This window comes from Microcaecilia unicolor, chromosome 12 (genome assembly GCF_901765095.1).
Source record: "Microcaecilia unicolor chromosome 12, aMicUni1.1, whole genome shotgun sequence".
Lineage (NCBI taxonomy): Eukaryota > Metazoa > Chordata > Amphibia > Gymnophiona > Siphonopidae > Microcaecilia > Microcaecilia unicolor.
The window spans coordinates 61,824,815-61,845,212 of record NC_044042.1 but is presented as its reverse complement, the minus strand read 5'-3'; the positions used below and the strand labels follow the sequence as shown (position 1 = coordinate 61,845,212).

General features: G+C 42.0%; 1 protein-coding gene across 4 annotated transcripts in view; it reads left to right on the top strand.

Annotated features, from left to right (window-relative positions):
- The window catches only part of ST3GAL4 (ST3 beta-galactoside alpha-2,3-sialyltransferase 4), a 341,834-nt gene that overhangs the window by 241,466 nt on the left and 79,970 nt on the right, over positions 1-20,398 (top strand). For all 4 annotated transcript variants that reach the window (XM_030221113.1, XM_030221108.1, XM_030221110.1 and 1 more), the window contains exon 3: positions 5,003-5,068. The gene's annotated coding sequence lies outside the window, so the exon portion shown is untranslated. The remainder of the gene's footprint in view (positions 1-5,002; positions 5,069-20,398) is intronic.

Genomic DNA, 20,398 nt, shown 5'->3' with positions numbered 1-20,398 from the left:
TCAAATCTCTATTATACAGGCTCTAAATGGCCAAGATGTTTAAAAGTGGGACTCGACATGGTGCTGTGTTTCTGCGAAAATGCCTGCATCAGGCATCAAGAATGGTTCTCAGCAGAAATTACACGAGCAAAAAGAAGGTTAGATTATATTACGTTTAAAAGACATTTCCATCCCACATTAGCTGTGAAGTTTAATGTGGCTTACAAGGCTAAACAGTAATGAACAAAAGGTATAACTATTGATCAGAAAGTGTCATACAATAAAAAATTATGGCAAAAACAATATTACCAAGTAAGTCAAACACAGCGAGGGTGACAAATGATTTGACAGTAGATGATGTTAAAAATATTGTAGCTTTGGCTGATTCGAGATCAAGATGGCGTCCGTGAGAGGAAACGCTTCCTGAGAGCTCCGAACCACAAGTCTTTTTTTTTCGGAGTGTTTATCTTTCCGGAACCCAGTTTATGGGGAAAAGAAAGGGAAAAAGCGGGGCTAAAGCCGCTTCTAGCCCCGCTTCTACTTTAACTCTCCGACAACCGACTTTGGAAGCGTTTGGACTCCAGGCGCGTAGCGCTTTGATTCCTGCCATGGTTGGATCCCCAGACCATCCGGGGGATCTTAGCGTAGAAGGGGCGTCATTAAGCCCGCCCCAACAGACTGCTCCGCCGAGACCCGATGGTGGTTCGAGATCGACGGGAGAGCCAGAGTCGGTGTTTTCCGAGGCTACAGGCGGCCCTGTTGTTTTTTCGACGCCAGATAGGAATACATCAGATGAGAGGTCGGGAAGTATTGTTTCCTCGCCCTCCCCTATCATGGCTCCACCACCTGTGAATATCGGCGCTATTATAAGACCGGCAGTTGTTACCCTAGAGGTTCTTTGGGACGCTATCCAGGCATTGAATTCGTCTCTGCTTCAAGCTTCAACTTCTTTCAACTTTGAACTACATGGCCTTAAACAACAACAGAATACTATGGAATCGAAGGTTAAAGAGCAAGAAGACAAGAGTGAGTTAAATTCACTTGAAATCCAAAAACTGCAAACAATTGTTGGTAATTTAGTTTCTGATAGAGACAATGCTCAAAGAAAAATTGAACATTTTGATAACCAACTAAGGAGAAACAACTTAAGATTTTTGAACTTTCCTAAATGCCCTTTAATACCCCCAATGGAAATGCTAAAAAAGTATTTTATTGATGTATTAGGAATCCCAAAAGAAGCTATACCTCCAATTGTGAAGGTGTATTATATTACTGGAGCCAAAACTACTTCTGTGGAGGCTCCAGTAAATTTAACACAATTTCTTGAAACGTCCTTAGAAACCATTACAGAACGCACGACTCTCCTTGCAACCTTTGCCTTTGAAACAGATAGAAATAATATACTTAGATTATATTTCAAATTTATGTCTCTTCTGTTTCTGGGCTCAAAGATACAAGTTTTTCCTGATATCAGTAAATCTACTCAGAGAAGAAGAAGGGAATTTCTGGGACTTAGGCCCCGGATTCTCGCATTAGGTGGAACTTTTAAGTTAAAATTTGCATGTAGATGCCTTATTTCTTTAAGAATGGTTTATTATGTATTCTTTGACCCAGAAAAGTTAAAGCAGTTCATAATAGTAAAAGAAAGCGGCGGCGAATCTGCTTTGACAGCAACCGAAGTTAGCTAAAACCGCAGACAGTGATCTAGCTCTTATCCTCTTATTGTACTTTTTTTCTTTTTGCTTTTGTGATTAATTACCTTATATCTTGATCAAATATTATTGTGGTCTAAGTAACTATAACATTGCTATTTACCCTTGACTACGGTAACGATAGCCAGGGTGTATGTCATTATGTTCTTTTTTTTATTTTGTATTTCCTGATTTTCTGCATTTATTTTATATGAATGTATATTTGAAATTAATAAATAGAAATTAAAAAAAAAAAATATTGTAGCTTTATTACAACCGCCTCATGATATAGAGAAGAATGAAATATAGCATAATCATCCAGGACACGTGTCTCAAGGGGTAGAATATTCCACCATTTTGAAGCTAAGTAGGGAAAGCAACTGATTGAAATAGTTTATATACCTTTTTTTCTGCAACTGGGAAAACAGAGAGTAAAAAATTTCCTAGACTATATAGTTGCCTTTCTATCTGACAAATTAATTAAACCTTGCATGTAACCTGGTGCAGTACCATTGTGTTTCCCAAGTCCAGTCCTGGAGTACCCTTTGCCAGTCGGGTTCTCAGGATATCCACAATGAATATGCATGAACGTTATTTACATACACTGCTTCCATTATATGCAAATCTCTTTCACGCCTATTGATTGTGGTTATTCTGAAAACCTGACTGTCAAGGGGGTACACCAGGACCGGACTTGGGAAACACTGCCATAAATTATTTGAAATATGAACACACAAAGCTTAAAAACAATGTGGAAACTTTTGTGATTTAAAAAAAATTGGTGTGAAACCTTTTCCTTTGCACCAGATTTCCTCACATTGTGCTATTTTGGTTTATCCCTGCTCCTTTTTATCTCTTGCATTCCTTTTATAAAAAACAAAAACAAAAGTTAAAGGGTTGCATATGTGTTTGCATGTCAAGTGGTGCTTAGATGGCAACTCTGGCTGTATCAATTAAGGCCAGTGCTGGGCTGGTTTGTACAATCTGAGTCCCGCATATAGCAATCCAGTTTAGGATGGGCTGGAGAGAACTTTGATGGATACTCCAGTAATTTGGAACCAGGCAGACTTTTACGGTCTGTGTCCTTCAAATGACAAGATAGATTCGGATAGGCTTGAGTGAGCTTTGATGGTTCATTGTTGATGTAATCTTGAATTGATAATGGATATGACTGTTGGGTAGACTGGATGGACCATTCAGGTCTTTATCTGCTGTTACTCTGTTACTTTCTCCAGGTGCTGCTAACCTGATAAATGCTGGTCAGCGGAATGCTCAGCGGCATTGACTGGATAGTGCTGCTGAAAAATCCCTCTGACCATCTCAACACTTTCTGGACAGTACTGGGGTGGTTCATGCTATTAAGTTTCAAGGTTATTTCAGTCTTGATTATACCGCCTTGTGAACCACTCAGATGGTACTTCCCAATATAATAAAATCAGAAGAAAATAAAATGAAAAAAATTACAAATGTCGATAGGAAAGAGATAGTCAGAAAGAAGGAAAGCAAAGGAGGGAAGAGATATTGTCATTTCAGTTCCAATGGAAAAAGCATCTCTGAATAAGAACGTTTTTAAGGCTGATTTAAATAAGGAGTGAGAAAGCTCTAATCAAGGATAGGGGAAGAGAATTCTGTAGGGTGGGAGCTGTTACACTAAAGATCCGAGAGCGGATAGTATCTGGTCTAATAAAATGAAAAGAGGGAACCATTAAGCAATTTTGCTGTGAGGACTGGAGACATGATGTAGGGATGTAGGGAGTCAAGAATGTGAAAGGTACAGTGGTTTGCGGGTTAACTAGGATACTAGAAAGGCTGTTCTGACTTTATTTATTTTGCTATCCGGTTAGCAGTTCTGAGTATCACTACTAACTGGATAGCACTGCTAGTCAGTATTGATTCTGGATATTCAGGAAGGAGGTTTAATAAGGCAGGAGACAGCATGAGCCAATCTGGTCCATTATGTGGGCCGAAGCTTGCCTCCATATTGAGGGGGCCTTTTACTAAAGCTTAGCTCGAGTTATCTGCAGCAGGGCCCATTTTATTCCTATGGGTCCTGCTGCAGATAACGCAAGCTAAGCTTTAGTAAAAGACCACCTTAGTGACCTAAAACATTCGCAGACACTATTGAAAAACAATAGCAAACTTGTGAGGTTTATATTATTTTATCAAACCTTCTTGGTTTTGCATCCTTTCTGTTAGGAGGGGATTTGGGCAGTTTAGGGAGTTTTCAAAGGGTTTGTTTTGGGCACACTAATATGGCAGCTGCTGGGAGAAACCAGCTTCAACTTTTTGACATCATGCTATCTCCGGTTTTATTAAACCTCCTACAACAGCGGCTGGCATTTTTAAAACACTGATTGCTGCAGGCTGAATATCGGCACTCATGGGCCGATGCTCAGAACTGTTGTGGAAAGCCAACAGCGTAGAAACCTAGCTCGCCACTGCTCAAAGGAGATGGTATTCAAAGAAACCTAGCTCGCCAGTGCTCAAAGGAGATGGTATTCAAATTATACGTGCACTGTTAAATGAAAGCAAGGGGAGGGAACTGTTTCAAATTTTTTTTTTTAAATTTGAAAGGCTTATATTTAAGTGCAGGAAACAGGTGCCATTATGTGCTTTCACTTTTTGGTTTGCTCTGACTCGCACACATTTGTCTGTCAGTACCAGCGCTTAGGTGCTTGCACGGGCTTCCTTCTGCTTTTAAATTGTATAAAATCGGCAGATTTTGAAGAGAGAATAATGAGAAATCCTCTCTTCAGACACCTTAAAATACTGCTCCGAGCTGGCGTTACTTTTTCTGCAGTAAGGCGGCTTTGTTTTGTGCGCTGTTCTCTGAGCATTGAGAGGGAATAGGAAGCAACCTCATTAACATCTGTTTGACTAGATTAGCATGCTATTTGTGCTAGTGTGTGGCGCACACTTTGTCTCCTGTGCTAGAGCCTCTCTGCATTCTGCTGTCACTAATGCAGGTGCTAGTCCAGCGCTAATTGCCTCTAGAGCCGGTGTTTGGATCTGAGCATCAGCCCATCATATTTCCAACCTTGACTGAAATATGATCCCAGAATGCCTATTGTCATTTAGGTTAAATGTGGACTTCAGGAGAGGAACCTTTCAGATAACTGGTTCATTTGGCTAAAATGATTTCATGAAAACTCTTTTGAAATGTTCCCTTTTCTGTGCATTAATTACAAATCTCTTTCCATATTGTGGGACATATCAATAAAATGCTTTTTAAGTGGGGAAATAGAGCATCTTGCCAAAAGAAGATTGCATGTGATCTTCCGTAAGTAGACACAGGAGCTCTTTCTGAAGCTGGTCTTCCTTGTTTCTTGCAGCATCAGACCTGTGATGTGCTGACTGATGCAGGCTCCCAGTTCCGGTATCAGAAATGATGAGAAACGGTAAGTATTTTGGAATATTTTGCTTTTGCCTTTGTTCCTTTGTCTTAGGCTGGCCTTTTCTTGTTGGGAAAGATGAAGGTCATTGTGTTCCATGTTAACAATGTCTCTTTGTGATGGGTAGACTGGCTGTCAATTACTGTAGCAGAGTAGGGCCGACTGTTCCACATTAGATTGTCTTTTGGTTTAATTTAGCTGGTGCTGCTCCAGCCTAAGAGCCTTTTTTATCATGCTGCACTAGCGGCACTTTTGTGCGGGAACCACTAGCACGGTTTGATAAAAGAGGCCCCTAAGTCTTTATTTCCCTGTTACTTTCAGATTAGGGATGGTCTGTCGTTTGTGATGAAATATCATTTGCCGATAATAGTGTGTACCGTGTGTAAAAAGGGAGTACTTTTCGTAAAGATTGTGCACTACATGAAAGAGAGCACGTTGTTCTTAAAGAGTGCACACATTTTTCCTGATAAGACATGTATGCATGATATTTTAAAACACCTGTGTGCACTTTGTAAGAAAAGTGTGCCCACTGTACACAACATTTCAGAATGGTGATCCCATCAAGGGCTAGAATAAAATTGGACTGGATGAGAGAGAATTTTCTCCTGCCTGGCTCCACCTTTATGGAATGATACACCAAAAAATATCTGCGTTGAAGCCACTTTAAGGAAATTTAAATCTAAGCTTGAAAGTTTTCATTATTGTTAAGCTTTTGATATTGTTAATGATTCAGAAATAAGAATCTACTGAGTATACTGCAATTGGGAAGATTTTACTTAAAGCTGTTATATGAGAGTATGACTGTCTTGTATGGGAGTGTTTAGGTCTCTCCTATCTGATTATTTGGAGTTCTTTTCTATTAATATAAAATTTGTATTTATTTGTTATAACTTAGCTAGGCGGTGTTTATTTAATTAATTAATTTATTTATTTGTAGCATTTGTATCCCACATTTTCCCACCAATTTGCAGGCTCAATGTGGCTTACATTTGCCGTAATGGTGGATGCCATTTCCGGGTAATAGAATTGCAAATGTTATTGCGCACGGTGCATACATACATGATAACATACATGGAACATAATATATATGGAATAGATCATGGTATATATATATACCATGTGCGTACATACATGGTATAGAAGAGTAATTATGGTATTGCATGAAGGTTTCAGAGTGATACATTGCATTATAATCTACTTTAAGTCATTGACTGTAGAGAGATCTTGTTTTACATAAGGTTTAGGGTGGTGGTGTCTGTCATGTGATTGGATTTCGGTTTTGTATAACTCATGTGTAGTGGTATTATTTAGTATTTAAGATGGATGTTTGTGGTATATCTTTTTAATAAACATAAACACACTTCTGTCTGGCTTCACTTCCAGTATTTTTTCACAGTTATTTGTCTGAGTGTCATCGTTACTTTAATTAATTCTGAATCTGGGTAACGTTTATAGTTGTATGCTCCTAAGTTTAATTAAGGATAGAACACATGACGGGGGGGGGGGGTGAGTTTGGGTATTGGGATGGAGGGAGAAGAAAAGACACAGAGAGGGAGAAGAAAAAAGATGATGTCCTTGAAAACATTGCCAAAGATCTTCTACAGCTTCCAGGTTGCTGTGATTGAGATGTTGAAAATGTCAACAAATGGATATGCAGTGATGCAAATGATCCAAGGTATCAGATCATTTATTTTGCATTTATTTATTAGGATTTATTTACCACCTTTTTGAAGGAATTCACTCAAGGCGGTGTACAGTAAGAATAGTTCAAACATGAGCAGGAGGCAATTAGAGCAGTAAAAATATTCGAACCACAATAGAAAGTATGGCATGGTATACGACTTGCAATGACAACACAATATGTACTAGAACATTATAATTGGTAGTGAAGGGTAACATGACAAATGATTAAATCATTGAATATACAGTACCTGAACATACTTAACTTTTAAATACTGTACTTTATTAGATTGTATTTCCCTTTTTAAATAGAAATACAGTATTTTGTGTACTACAAATACAGTACTGTTTTTTTCTGCCAACATTGTTGAAAATAAAACTAATGTTCAACATACAATGCTGTGATTGTGTTTTCTTCATAAAAATTAGATATGTTGAATTATCCAGATTTATGATTAACCGCACCACCCCTTGCAGAGGGTATTCTGGATAATTGTCGTCCTACTGTACCTGTATATAATATGTAAACCACTTTGATTGTAACCAAAGAAAGGCAGTATATCTAATCCCTTCCCCATTTTTATTTTGTTTATTTATTTTTTGCAGTCCTGTGCTAATTTTTCCATTAGCGTGTGGGACTTGCAAAAAATTGACGTGGGAGCACTTAAGTTAAGTCTGCATTATCCAGTTAACACGTGCTAATCAGAATGCAGTAGTTGGATAACGCTGGCACCATTCCCGCTCTGAAAAAAATAATAAAGAAATGAATAATTCACAATTAGCACCTGCAAACAGGAAAATTACTTCAAAATACTGTACTGCTTTTTGTGGTAAGTCTTTTCCGGTACGCTAACCACTCATTAGGGCTTAATGCTCTTTAGTAAAATGGCCCTTTAGATGGTAAAGGCCCTGCTTTTTTATTTAAACCTGATTTTGAAACAGGTGAAGAAAAGTGCAGTGTGTTAAGTAACAATTTTAAAAAACCTTGAAAACCTGGGTGTATGCTCTTTGGGCGCATCTCTCATCCTCCAACCCATCCATCCTAGACGCATCATGCACTTTTTCAGGTAGCCAATGGATCAAGGAGTTATTTTTTCATTGAAACAACTTTACAGGAAACAGCTGCTACAAAAACCTTATTTTTGCTGACAGAGAAACTGAATGTGGCATGATCCAATTCATAAAAGAATTCAACATAAAAGATTGTTTCTACTTTGGTTGCTGCATGGTAAGTGATTTCATGGTAAGAATCCTGAAAGGGAACTTTAAAACAATACAGGAACGTAAGACCTTTGAAGTCAGAATGATTAAATATTTTGACACCCACCAGACAGGACTTAACAAAGATCTGGGTTTTCTAGCCCATTATAAACCATAAAATTGTACTGCTTTGTCACCCTCCTGTCTCCATGCATATCTCCCTGTCCCTCATCCACCCAACTCTTCCTGTCTGTCATCTATCCACCCCCATCCTGTTAGACTGTCACTGAAATGCTTTGATGTTTCATTTATATATACTGTCATCTACCAACATTTGCTTATTTCTGATCTGACGAAGAAGGGCAACCTTTGAAACCTAATCAAGAAATGTATTATGTCCAATAAAAAAGGTATCATCTTATTTTCTTTTCCATGTTTTATTTTTATTGATTATCCATGATAACAAGAATCTGAACCAGTCTAGCTGTGATGTTGGTGGCTGACAGTCTGCAGGTACCATGGCCTCAACATCACAGTATTTCTCTCTGTGAGTTGGTCCAAAGAAGAAACAGCATATCTGGGCCTTAACCCTAATCTGACTGACTGTACCTTTCTAATTCCACACTACAAGATCCAAATGCTAAGCCCAAATTACCACCAACATTAATATTATGCTCCTTTTCTTTATCCAACAAAAAAGTTCCTAATTGAAGGAATCATAGAAAACAAAGTTCTTGTTTTTATAAGTAATCATACATCAACAAGGAAAGAAATTGAAAAAAAAAAAAGATGCATCCAGGGCAAGCATTCGTGACCTATATTCTAGATACTGCTTTCTCATCAGTTGTGTTACCCTGGAAACATCTGGGAAGATAAGGATATTATGACCACAGAGCTTCTCATCCGTCTTAGAAAAGTAAAGTTTCATAATCCATATCTTCTCCAATTCAGATTCAAGGGTCAATAAGGGGGTCTTTTACTAAGCCACGGTAGCATTTTTAGCTCGTGGTAGAAATCAGCTGGCAATATGATTTGCTGCACCAGGCCTCGTTCTGGCTTCAAATTTGACCAATAGTAGGTTGAGGTTAGGGTTACCATTCGTCCGGATTTCCCCGGACATGCCCTCTTTTTGAGGGCATGTCCGGGGTGTCCGGCGGGTTTTGCCCGCACGCACGTTTGTCCAGATTTATGGATAAATGGGCGGGCGGGCGAGCAGCGCTGTGGGTCTCCCCTCCCCTTCCCTATCACTGTGTGAGATACAAACCGGAAGAAGCAGACACGCAAACAACACTTCTCAACTTGTTTTTCAGGTTGCTAGCGAGTCACCACCACAGCTTTGCTTCTCCAGCCCCCTCCACTCCCGCCCTCCTCTGACATTCGTTCACGTTCTTTTTTTTCTTCTGCGTTCCGTGACGTCCCATCCCTCTGACTCTTAACTTCCTGTTTCCGGCTGGAGGGACGGTCGGACGGTGCCGGAGTAGGAAATTAGTAGGGCTGCTGCTGGCGGGCGATCTCAGACATGAGCTTAAAGGTAGGATTGGGTGATGATGGGGTGGGTGGTAGCAGGGCAGGTCGAGACTGAGTGAGGGAAAGGTGGAGGAGACATGCTGCATTGGGGAGTTCCGGAGAGAGAGAGAGAGAGATGATAGTTCAGTGGGGAGGTGAGGGGACGGTATTTCTGACATGCCTCACTCCTAAGCCTGTGTTTGTGGAGAGTATGAATTTTTGGTACACATAGTGTTGATTTTGAAGCCAAGAAACAGTACTACAGATAACACACTGGGAAGGACGAAAGTCAGAAAGTGAGTCACTTTGACAGTTCTGGGAATGTATTTCCTTCTTATTACAGTTCCACAGACTTTTCTTTTTATTTATTTATTGCATTTGTATCCCACATTTTCCCACCTCTTTGCAGGCTCAATGTGGCTTACAATACATCATGAGTAGTGGAAATACATAGAGGCATATTTTCAAAGCACTTTGGGAGGCTAAGTGCTTTGAAAATGAGCCTCATAGTAAAATAGACATTTAGTATTATATAAGGATCTTGGGTAACATGATAATGATAAAGGATGATAATGGTTTAACAAGCAAGTATCGTAAGACAATACTGGATATCCGTGTAGGAGTTCACATTTGTTGATCTTTGTGGTATGCCTTGTTAAAGAGATGGGTCTTCAATAGTTTGCAAAAATTAGTTAGTTCATAGATCGTATTTAAGTTGCGCAGCAGCGCGTTCCAGAATTGTGTGCTCAAGTAGGAGAAGGTTGACGCATGTGTTAGTTTGTATATTAGACCTTTACAGTTGGGGAAGTGAAAATTGAGGAATGTGCGGGATGATTTTTTTTAGCGTTCCTGGGTGGTAAGTCTATCAGGTCTGACATGTAGGCTGGGGCATCTCCGTGAATGATTTTGTGAACTAGGGTACATATTTTGAACGTGATGCGTTCTTTAAGTGGAAGTCAGTGTAGCTTTTCTCGTAGAGGTTTAGTACTTTCATATTTTGTTTTGCCGAATACGAGTCTAGCTGCAGTGTTTTGGGCTGTCTGAAGTTTCTTGATTATTTGTTCTTTACAGCCAGCATAGAGTGCGTTTCAATAGTCTAGATGGCTGAGTACCATTGATTGTACCAAGTTACGGAAGGTCCTTGGGAAGAAAGGTCTCACTCTTTTCAATTTCCACATTGAATGGAACATCTTCTTGGTTGTGTTTTTCGCGTGACTCTCAAGTGTTAGGTGTCGATCAATGGTAACTCCAAGAATTTTTAGGGTGTCCGAAATTGGAAGATTCAGTTTTGGTGTGTCAATGGTGGTGAATTTGTTCGTGTTATGTTGAGAGGTGAGTATTAGGCATTGGGTTTTTTCTGCATTGAGTTTCAGCTGAAATGCATCCGCCCATGAGTGCATGATATGTAGACTCTGGTTGATGTCATTGGAAATTTCCTTTAGATCTTGTTTAAATGGTATGTAAATCGTTACGTCGTCTGCGTATATGTATGGGTTGAGGTTATGGTTTGATAATAGTTTGGCCAAGGGTATCATCATTAAGTTGAATAAGGTCAGTGAGAGGGGGGATCCCTGTGGAACTCCGCATTCAGGTATCCAAGTGGTTGATGTAGTCGAGTTAGATGTCACTTGGTATGATTGTGTGGTTAGGAACCCCTTGAACCAGTTGAGAACGTTACCTTCAATTCCGAAGTACTCGAGGATATGTAGTAGTATTCCATGATCAACCATGTCGAAGGCGCTAGACATGTCGAATTGTAGAAGTAGTATGTTCTTGCCAGTTTGAATTTTGTTTGAATTTATTCATGAGAGTAACTAGTACTGTTTCAGATTATCATTATAGCACTGAGTGATCGTACTTGTACAGAGGCATAACTATTTGCCAGGGGGCCCATTTTATTCCTAGGATGCTGGAGCACGTACATAGTGCTAACCGTTAGTAAATGACTGCTAGAATAATCTGATGCAATTTTGGTGGATAATAATTTTTTTTTCTGCCAAAGTCAATAGCTGGCAAGTTAACAAGTTTGCCTTATAGATGTTAAAATTTGCTGCAGGTTGACAGTTATTCTGGTTCTTTTTTGAGAGTGTTAGGTTTTCTCTCTATGCTGTATAATCTGGTGTGGGCGGAGTAGGGGGTGTGGTGTGGGCGGAGTAGGGGTGTGTGGTGTGGGCGGAGTAGGGGGTGTGGTGTGGGCAGAGTAGGGGGTGTGGTGTGGGCGGGCAGGGGGCGTGGTGTGGGTGGGGAAGGGTGGGGCAGGGGGCGTGACATGTGTCCTCTTTTTCAGAGGACAAAATATGGTAACCCTAGTTGAGGTGGGTGATGAGAACATCATCAGCTGTGCACTGCAGCAGGCTCCTTCCAGGTCTGGTGCTACATATATATATGTGGGAGAGGAAGCAAGGTGAACAGCAACACATGTGAGGTGGTAGCCAGGAAGGAGAAGGAGGCAGAGTGAGCAGAACACAGCACAGGTGAGGAGGAGAAGGCTGTGACGGGGGAGACAGAGAGATGGACAGGCAGACCCCCCCTCCTCCCGCTGCTTTCCAACATGAATTGGGCTGGAAAATATTTCACTTTCTGGCAACTAGGCTACTCCTGACCCAGTGGACTGCTGGGGAGTCAGTTGACCACAGGGTCCAGCTGGTGGGAAGAGGCTCCCTTTTCATTTTGCTGAGCTTCAAGGAGCAGGGGTAACACCTGGTGGTGCTAGGTCCCAACCCCCTTTCCTTTTTCTTCTTTCTCCATTTAAGATATGGAGAGGCAATTGGGGTTATAGATTGCATGGAGACAGGGTTAGGCTTGTGGTGCTGAGTTCCTTCTCCCCTTCACTTTTTTCTCTTTGTGGGGGGGGGGGGGGGGGGAGCCTGGGATGTTGAGGTACGTTTCTGTGACTTGTTCATCGGTGCCTCTATCTTTCCCTGGCACCTAGTCTCTCGGTTACCTCAGCTTGGCTGCATAGAGAGAAATCTGCCTTACTTAGCTGCCAATTTTTAGTTCTCTTCTATTTCTTCAGCATTCCTGTGGTTGTTCTTTTTGGTGATTCAGTTTTGGTGCCATTTTTTCCTCGTCTGAAGCTCGGAGGTAGCTTCGGAGACTCAAAGTTTCTTTAGTGAGTTTCTCTTCACATCCTGCATATCTTTGGCTAACTCCTGATAGCGCTTGTGAATTTCAAAGTTGCTTAACAAACAGAGTCTCTTTGACTCCAGCTGTTTTTGTTTCTTCTCTGGTCTGTTAGCAGCAGGGGGACAAAAGTGCCTTGTGTCTTTGGGGAAAAGTTGCAGTTCTCCTGTTGGTCTCCAGCACAATTCACTTCTGTGGCAATATTCTCTTTTAACATTCCAGAAAATAGATGAGGTAAACTCGGAGATAGTGTAGCAAAGCTTCACAGGGCAGTACTATAGCGAAGCAGAGTTTTCTGTGCAATCCTGTCTTTGTTATAGTGATTGCAGTTGTTAATGTTTACTGTAAGGCAGTTGCTTGTTCCTGTCTGGTCCCTGTAGAATGCCGGCCCTTTAGATTCAGGAGATTCTTCTCTTTCTCAGTTGGGGCCCTCTGTTGTATTTCTGAGCTCCACATTCTATCTCTGTCAGGACCCGATGATCAATTCCCCACACTGAACTGAAACAGCGCTGTCAAAATAGCGCCGGAACAACACAGGAATTAACTCCCCAATGATCAATGCTAAAACCTGCTAATTTAGGCACATTGATCATCCAAGGACCCCCCCCCCCCAAAGCAAGTCCCTGATATCTTAGTGCCCCCCCCAAGCCTCCATGCCCCCTGGACATCTGGTGGTCTAGCAGTCCCAAACTCTCCTCCCGGACCTTTAGATGCTGGAAAAGGGAGTAGCACCTCCTCCTCTTTCCAGTGCCACCTCCAAAATGGCAGTGCCCTACTGCATCTAAAGGACGGGGGATGGTTCGGGGCTGCTAGATCACCGGGGGGAGAGCGTGCTAGACCTCCAGCCCTCTCTTCTGTTCGGTGGATGTTAGGGGGGCTTGAGGTCCACTGGACCTCCAGCCACCCCACCTAGTGCATCACAGTGCCACCATTTTGGAGGTGTGCTGGAAGGAGGGGGAATGGTTCTCCCTCCCTCCTCCGGCATCTAAAGGTACAGGGGGAGGGTTTGGGGCCTCTAGACAACCGTGGGGGGGGGGGGGGGGGACGTGCTAGACCACCAGGTGTCAAACACAACTGCTGATTGGCAGAATTAACAATGAACAACAGGAAGAACTGAAAAACAGCCATTGATGACCTATAAAAATACACGAATAATACCTAGGCAGGACAAGCAGTCACCAATGTGCCTAGTGTTTGTGAGACAGAGTCTAGCAACCACCGAGAGAGCACATAGATCCTGCCACCAAGTACCCCAGAGGTAGGAAAGAAAGGAGAAAATCTTCTGGAACACAATACCAGGAAGTTGTCAGCATAGCACAGACATGTATCGAAATAGTAACTCCTCCAAGCAGCACCCCTTGAATAAAAAAATGCAACTATGCACTCATCAAATCCTGGAGTGACACTGTCCAATAGGCTTGCACAGAGTGTGCCACACTAGAAAGCAGTGTAGAAGCACAAAGCAGCAGGCCTGAGATGAAGGAAGGAGCAGCCAGATTTCTGCCACAGTGTAGAAAAAAAAGACTCCTATACAGCTGACTGGGAAACTTGTGCCCTAGCTGGTCTGGAGAAGCAGCCTGAAATGGGAGTAGCCAAGCCATCCAGTTAGACAAGGCTGCCATCCACAGAGGTACAGTTGCAGCCCTACTGCCTAAGATGCAGCTACAAGATTACCCTATCCAGGTGCTCCACCAGTGCTATAGCCACTACTACCGGAACCGCTCCTTGTGTATTCCGGTCAAGTGCTGCAGGTGCTCAGGTTCGAAATCACACGTGAACTGTAAAATTCTAGCTACAACGAGAAGATCTGGGATGTGCAGCCTGGAAACCAAACGGATCAACCGAGTCTTACATAAAATGGAAGGAAGGTTATTAGTGTGGGAAGTGTGTAGTTTCTTCAAACGTAACTAGTGCTTTTTGTTGGGGATGGTTATAATCAACACACAAAACCAAGGAGCAGAAGTCTTTTTAAAAAAAATACCTTATAACGTGATCTCATGGGAAGCATTGGTATTTTGTTTTCCTGCTGGCATAACGTTGGCTGTACATTCAGTTCTCTGTCACTTTCTGAGCCACCGACAGCCATAAGAACCAAGGTTGTCGGTGATTGTGTTCTTGTTTCGTAATAGGGAGCGAGGTTATAATAAGATGTGGTTAAGCTTGTTTTATTTGTAGAGAGTTTTTCACTTACTGGTTGTTTTTTTTTTTGTCATATGTTGTTCTCTGTCTGGACATTTGATCAGTACAGTGTGTCATATGCTTGTTGGCTTCCCAATAAAATTTGTTTGAAACTAAAATGAAAGGGAAGAAACTACAAGACACCACAGAAATCCATAGAATTTTCCTGAAGAGAAAATTCACAACTAAGCCAGACATGCCCATATGTCACCTGAGACAAAGAGCGGAAATTCTGTCTTGAAAACTTTGGCAACTTTTTTTTTTTTTTTTTTTAAATACCAGTGGCCAGAAAAAATAAATAAAATAGCTATTGTCCCCTGCAGGGGAAGCTTACTCATTTAAATCCCACTGAGTTGCACAGAACAAGACCACAGCAGATTTGGAGAAATGAAAGAGAGTAGATGACTGTAGATGTGAAAGACAGGAGATGTCCGCATCCTGGAGAAATACCGGCAAATCCTTCAGCATGAACATACCAATGATATAGTGGTCAGACAAGTAGCCAACCTCAAGAGCTGATAGCACAGCTGGAATGGCCCCAGCCAAAGATCATAGCCTGAAATTTATCTAAATCAGAAGTAGACTGGGAAAGCGTAACTTAAAACACAACTCACTTATGTATACCATCATAGAAAGAATTACTCAAAGAGTTACATCACCACCTACTTAAAATCCAGAATGTTTTCTCCCTATGCCTACTGTGTAGTTCTTCTAGTTCATCTATACTCTCTGTATTATACCAACTGCATCTTTACTATGAAACGACATTCTATTATTTTATCTGCTTAATCTACCAGGTCATCAATACCCTTTAGTTAACACCAATTGTTTCTTTTACTCTGGAATGACGATCCACTATGTTATCCACGTATCTATTATGTCATCCATGTTCTCTATGTAATATCAATTGTACCTTTTCACTCTGGAATGGCAAATGCCATGAAGGAACATTGTAAGCCACATTGAGCCTGCGAAAATGTGGGATACAAATGCAGCAAATAAATAAATAAATAAATAAAAGCTCAATCTAACTGATCAGGTCAGAGAAGGTTTGGGGGGGGGGGGGGGTTCCCTCTCAACTCTAAGATAGGAGAAGCAGAGTCTTGCAGATGTATGACAGACCAGAGCTCTAAAGGGAGAGGGACATGGGACTTGATATACTGCCTTTCTGAGGTTTTTGCAACTACATTCAAAGCGGTTTACATATATTCAGGTACTTACTTTGTACCGGAGCAATGGAGGGTTAAGTGACTTGCCCAGAGTCACAAGGAGCTGCAGTAGAAATCGAACCCAGTTCCCCAGGATCAAAGTCCGTTGCACTCACCACTAGGCTACTCCTCCACTTTAGATGCGAGATAGAGTAGCCTACTACAGGTCTGAGTTAAATATGCTGCTGTAGAGGTAAGCAGTACAGAGTCCACGAACCAAAATCAGGGTGTGCCTGTGCAGTCACAAAATAGAGTAGACTCCTACCGCTCAAAATTAGTGCAGACCGTAGCGGCGTTCTTTGCAGCCTCCAAAATAGCAGGGTCCATGACTCTTGCAGGTCTGAAGTAGAGGCAGGTAGTGCAGATCTGATATAGAGCAGGGCTGCTGCAGGGCTGAAACAGAGCAAGCTTCAGCAGATCAGAATTGGAGAAGTATTCCGCTGCTCTAAGGCATACCAGTCTTCCGAAAATTGAATTACAGCAGACTCCCTAGTCCTAGTATGTTTGGAAAGAGTAAACAAGCAATTCACGTCTACCTGTTCCACTCCACGCATTATTTTATAGACCTCTATCATATCTCCCCTCAGCCGTCTTTTCGCCAAGCTGAAGAGCCCTAGCCGCTTTAGCCTTTCCTCATAGGAAAGTCATTCCATCCCCTTTATCATTTTCGTTGCCCTTCTCTGTACCTTTTCTAATTCCACTATATCTTTTTTGAGATGTGGTGACCAGAATTGAACACAATATTTGAGGTGTGGTCGCACCATGGAGCAATACAAAGGCATTATAACTTCCTCAGTTTTGTTTTTCATTCCTTTCCTAATAATATCTAACATTCTATTTGCTTTCTTAGCCACAGCCGCACATTGAGTGGAGGGTTTCAACGTATCATCAACGATGATGCCTAGATTCCTTTCCTGGTTGGTGACTCCTAACGTGGAACCTTGCATTACGTAGCTATAATTCAGGTTCCTCTTTTCCACATGCATCAATTTGCACTTGCTCACATTAAACGTCATCTGCCATGTAGATGCCCAGTCTCCCAAGGTCATCTTGTAATTTTTCACAATCCTCTTGTGATTTAACAACTTTGAATAATTTTGTGTCGTCAGAAAATTTAATTACCTCACTAGTTACTCCCATGTCTAGATCATTTATAAATATGTTATCAATAGAAATCAAACAAAATAAAACATGGAAAAGAAAATAAGATGATACCTTTTTTATTGAACATAACTTAATACATTTCTTGATTAGCTTTCGAAGGTTGCCCTTCTTCGTCAGATCGGAAATAAGCAAATGTGTTAGCTGACAGTGTATATAAGTGAAAACATTCAAGCATTACTATGACAGTCTGACAGGGTGGGAGGATGGGGGTGGGTCGGAGGTATGCATGGGGACATCAAAGCATATCATTGATATTCTAACAGGATGGGTGTGGATAGGTGAGGGGTGGGGTGATCAACAGAGACATACAGCTTTATGGTTTATAATGGGCTAGGAACCCCAGGTCCTTGTTAAGTCCTTTCGGTTGGGTGTTAAAATATTCAATCATTGTGACTTCAAAGGTCTTACGTTCTTGTATGGTTTTAAAGTTACCTTTCAGTATTCTCACTGTGAAATCACTGGTACAGTGTCCTGGTTCTGTGAAGTGCTGTCCCACCGGGGTGGGGGCCCTACTGGCTGTATTGTTCATGTGATGTCTATGTAAATTGAATCTTGTCTTAAGCATCTGACCTGTTTCTCCAATATAGCATCCTTTGTTACATTTTTTACACTGAATGATATATACCACATTGGAAGATGAGCAAGTGAAAGATCCCTTTATGTTGAATATCTTTCCTTTGTGGGTAACTGTGGGGTCCTGTGAAATATTTTGGCATAGTTTGCAACTGGATAAATTACAGGGATGTGTGCCCTTCTGTTCCTTTTCAGTCTATGATGGAAGTTTACTTCTGATTAGCTTGTGTTTTAAGTTAGGTGGTTGTTGGAAGGCCAGTACTGGTGGGGATGGGAATATCCACACCCATCCTGTTAGAATATCAATGATATGCTTTGATGTCCCCATGCATACCTTCGACCCACCTCCATCCTCCCACCCTGTCAGACTGTCATAGTAATGCTTGAATGTTTTCACTTATATACACTGTCAGCTAACACATTTGCTTATTTCCGATCTGACGAAGAAGGGCAACCTTCGAAAGCTAATCAAGAAATGTATTAAGTTATGTCTAATAAAAAAGGTATCATCTTATTTTCTTTTCCATGTTTTATTTTGTTTGATTTCTATTGATAACCTTAAGAGTGGACTAACACGGCTACCACACTCCTCTACTAATAAATATGTTAAAAAGCAGTGATCCCAGTACAGACCCCTGAGGAACCCCACTGACTATTTAACCCTACTCTCGGTGGCATTTCTGCATGTCATCTGTATACTTTTTTTGCAGTCTTGCTTTGGCTGAGTCTGCACCTCCTGACTCACTAACGTATCTAAATGCAGTCGAGGATATTATGTACATATTTTGGCTGACACCATGGTTGCTCTTTAGTTTGCTGGGTTACCCAGTGGTGTAAATGTGAGCACCATTGCTTGGCTAGTCAAAATACTGAGCATTCTGGGGCTGCACAGTGCCCTTAAAGGGTGAACCACATAGAACTACTTTCTTATTTTTGTCTCCAACTGCTGTTGGGCGTACACAACAGTCTCACTGGTCTGGACTGGTCTGGTAGGACTAAAGGAAAGAAAATTATCAGGTAAGGCAGAATTTGTCCATTTCAATCTTTATTTTCCTTTCGGGCAGTTAACTTTTGGACCCTATTACCTGGAGATACTAAATTGCTGAGTAATCACAATTCTTATAAGAAAGTTATCAAAACTTTTCTTTTTAAAAGAATATGTTTTGTCTAGATAGAGAAATGTTTTGAATGAGTATTATTGTGTCATTCCTATATAAATGATCTAGTTCCTTGGTTTTACTGTAATCCGCTAAGAACCTATATTGAGATACAGTGGACTGTAAATAATTAAAACTGTAACTCTATCATATCTCCTTTCTCCTGCCTTTCTTCCAAAGTATACATATTGAGATCTTTAAGACGAAGACCACTGTCCATTTTAGTGGCTACCCTCTGGCCCAACCTCCATCCTGTATGTATATTTTTGAAGGTGTAGTCTCCAGAATTGTACACAGTATTCTAAATGAGGTCTTATTAGAGACTTAGAGAAACATTATCACCTTTTTCCTGCTGGCCATCCCTCTCTTTTGTTATGATTCTGCCGGTTTGGCTGAGGGGGAGGGGGGACGTCTCTTCTGATTGGCTGCCAGGGGTTGTGCTGACGTCAGGGGATAGTACTTTAGCCTGCAGCTGAAGAGTTTCTCTGCTTTTGCGTTACTTATCTGGTGGTAACAGGAAAGCCTGATAGGTTTCTCTCAGAACGTGCTCTAGGTTCTGACAGGGATCTGTGTTGATTTAGAGTATTCTTTTCCTTCCCTCTGGGTTAGCTGCTGCTGTGTGTGTGTGTGTGTGTGTGTGTGTGTGTGTGTGTGTGTGCGTAGCTCTGTAATCAGGGTCAGCTGCTCGTTTGTTTAGTGGGGGCTGGGCATTGCTCAGCCTCCGGGGCTCTGGGCTGAGTGAGAGCGTTCTCCTTTGTTTGTTTGTTTTAAGGATTTCTCTTCCCAGTGTCCTGGCCTGCTGGCTCAGTGAGTTTAACCCTTTGTGTACTGTGTGTATTGTATTCCTGCCTCTGCCAGTGTGTTTGTTTGGATGGGCCCCACTCCCTCTCGGGAGGGGAAGCGTTCTCTCTGATTGTTTGTTGATTTATGGCACTCTCTCTCTGCTGGCTCTACAAGCTTAACCCTTTATGTTCTGTGTGCCTCTGTCTACAGTGGGTTTGAGGCAAAGGCTTTCTGCCTTCCTTTGTGTTTGGTTCCTCTGGCTTCTGCCTGGGGCTCCTACCCTGGTGGGGAGGGGGTTGCTGTGTTAGTTCCCCTGTCCTGCGCTAGTCCCCTGCGTGGGCGTGGCCCGCTCTGGTCCTTTGTTTCCCCCTCTGCCCTATTGCTGGTGTTCAGCGCGTGTCTGGCATCTTGGGGCCCTCTGGGTTCTTTCACCCCTCCCTGTGTGTGATTGGGTTCCAGTTCAGCCGTGAGGCTCGCACGAGTGGCTCTGTCTGCGTGGGTTCCGGTTCGGCCGCGAGGCCCGCCTGTATGCCTATTTCCCTTCTTCCTGAGGGACTGGGGGGAGGGGTAGCTTAGGGGGTATTGTGTAGCTGGGGTGTGCGGTGGTGGGTCGGTCTCCCCTTGGCCTGGGTCGGCGCCCTGCTGGCCTCGGCCAGGGCCCAAGGGCTCACGACCAACCCAACGGATTACATCTTTATACACCTAAGCATCCTTCTAGCTTTTACCATCACCTTTTCTACCTGTTTGGCCACCTTAAGATCATC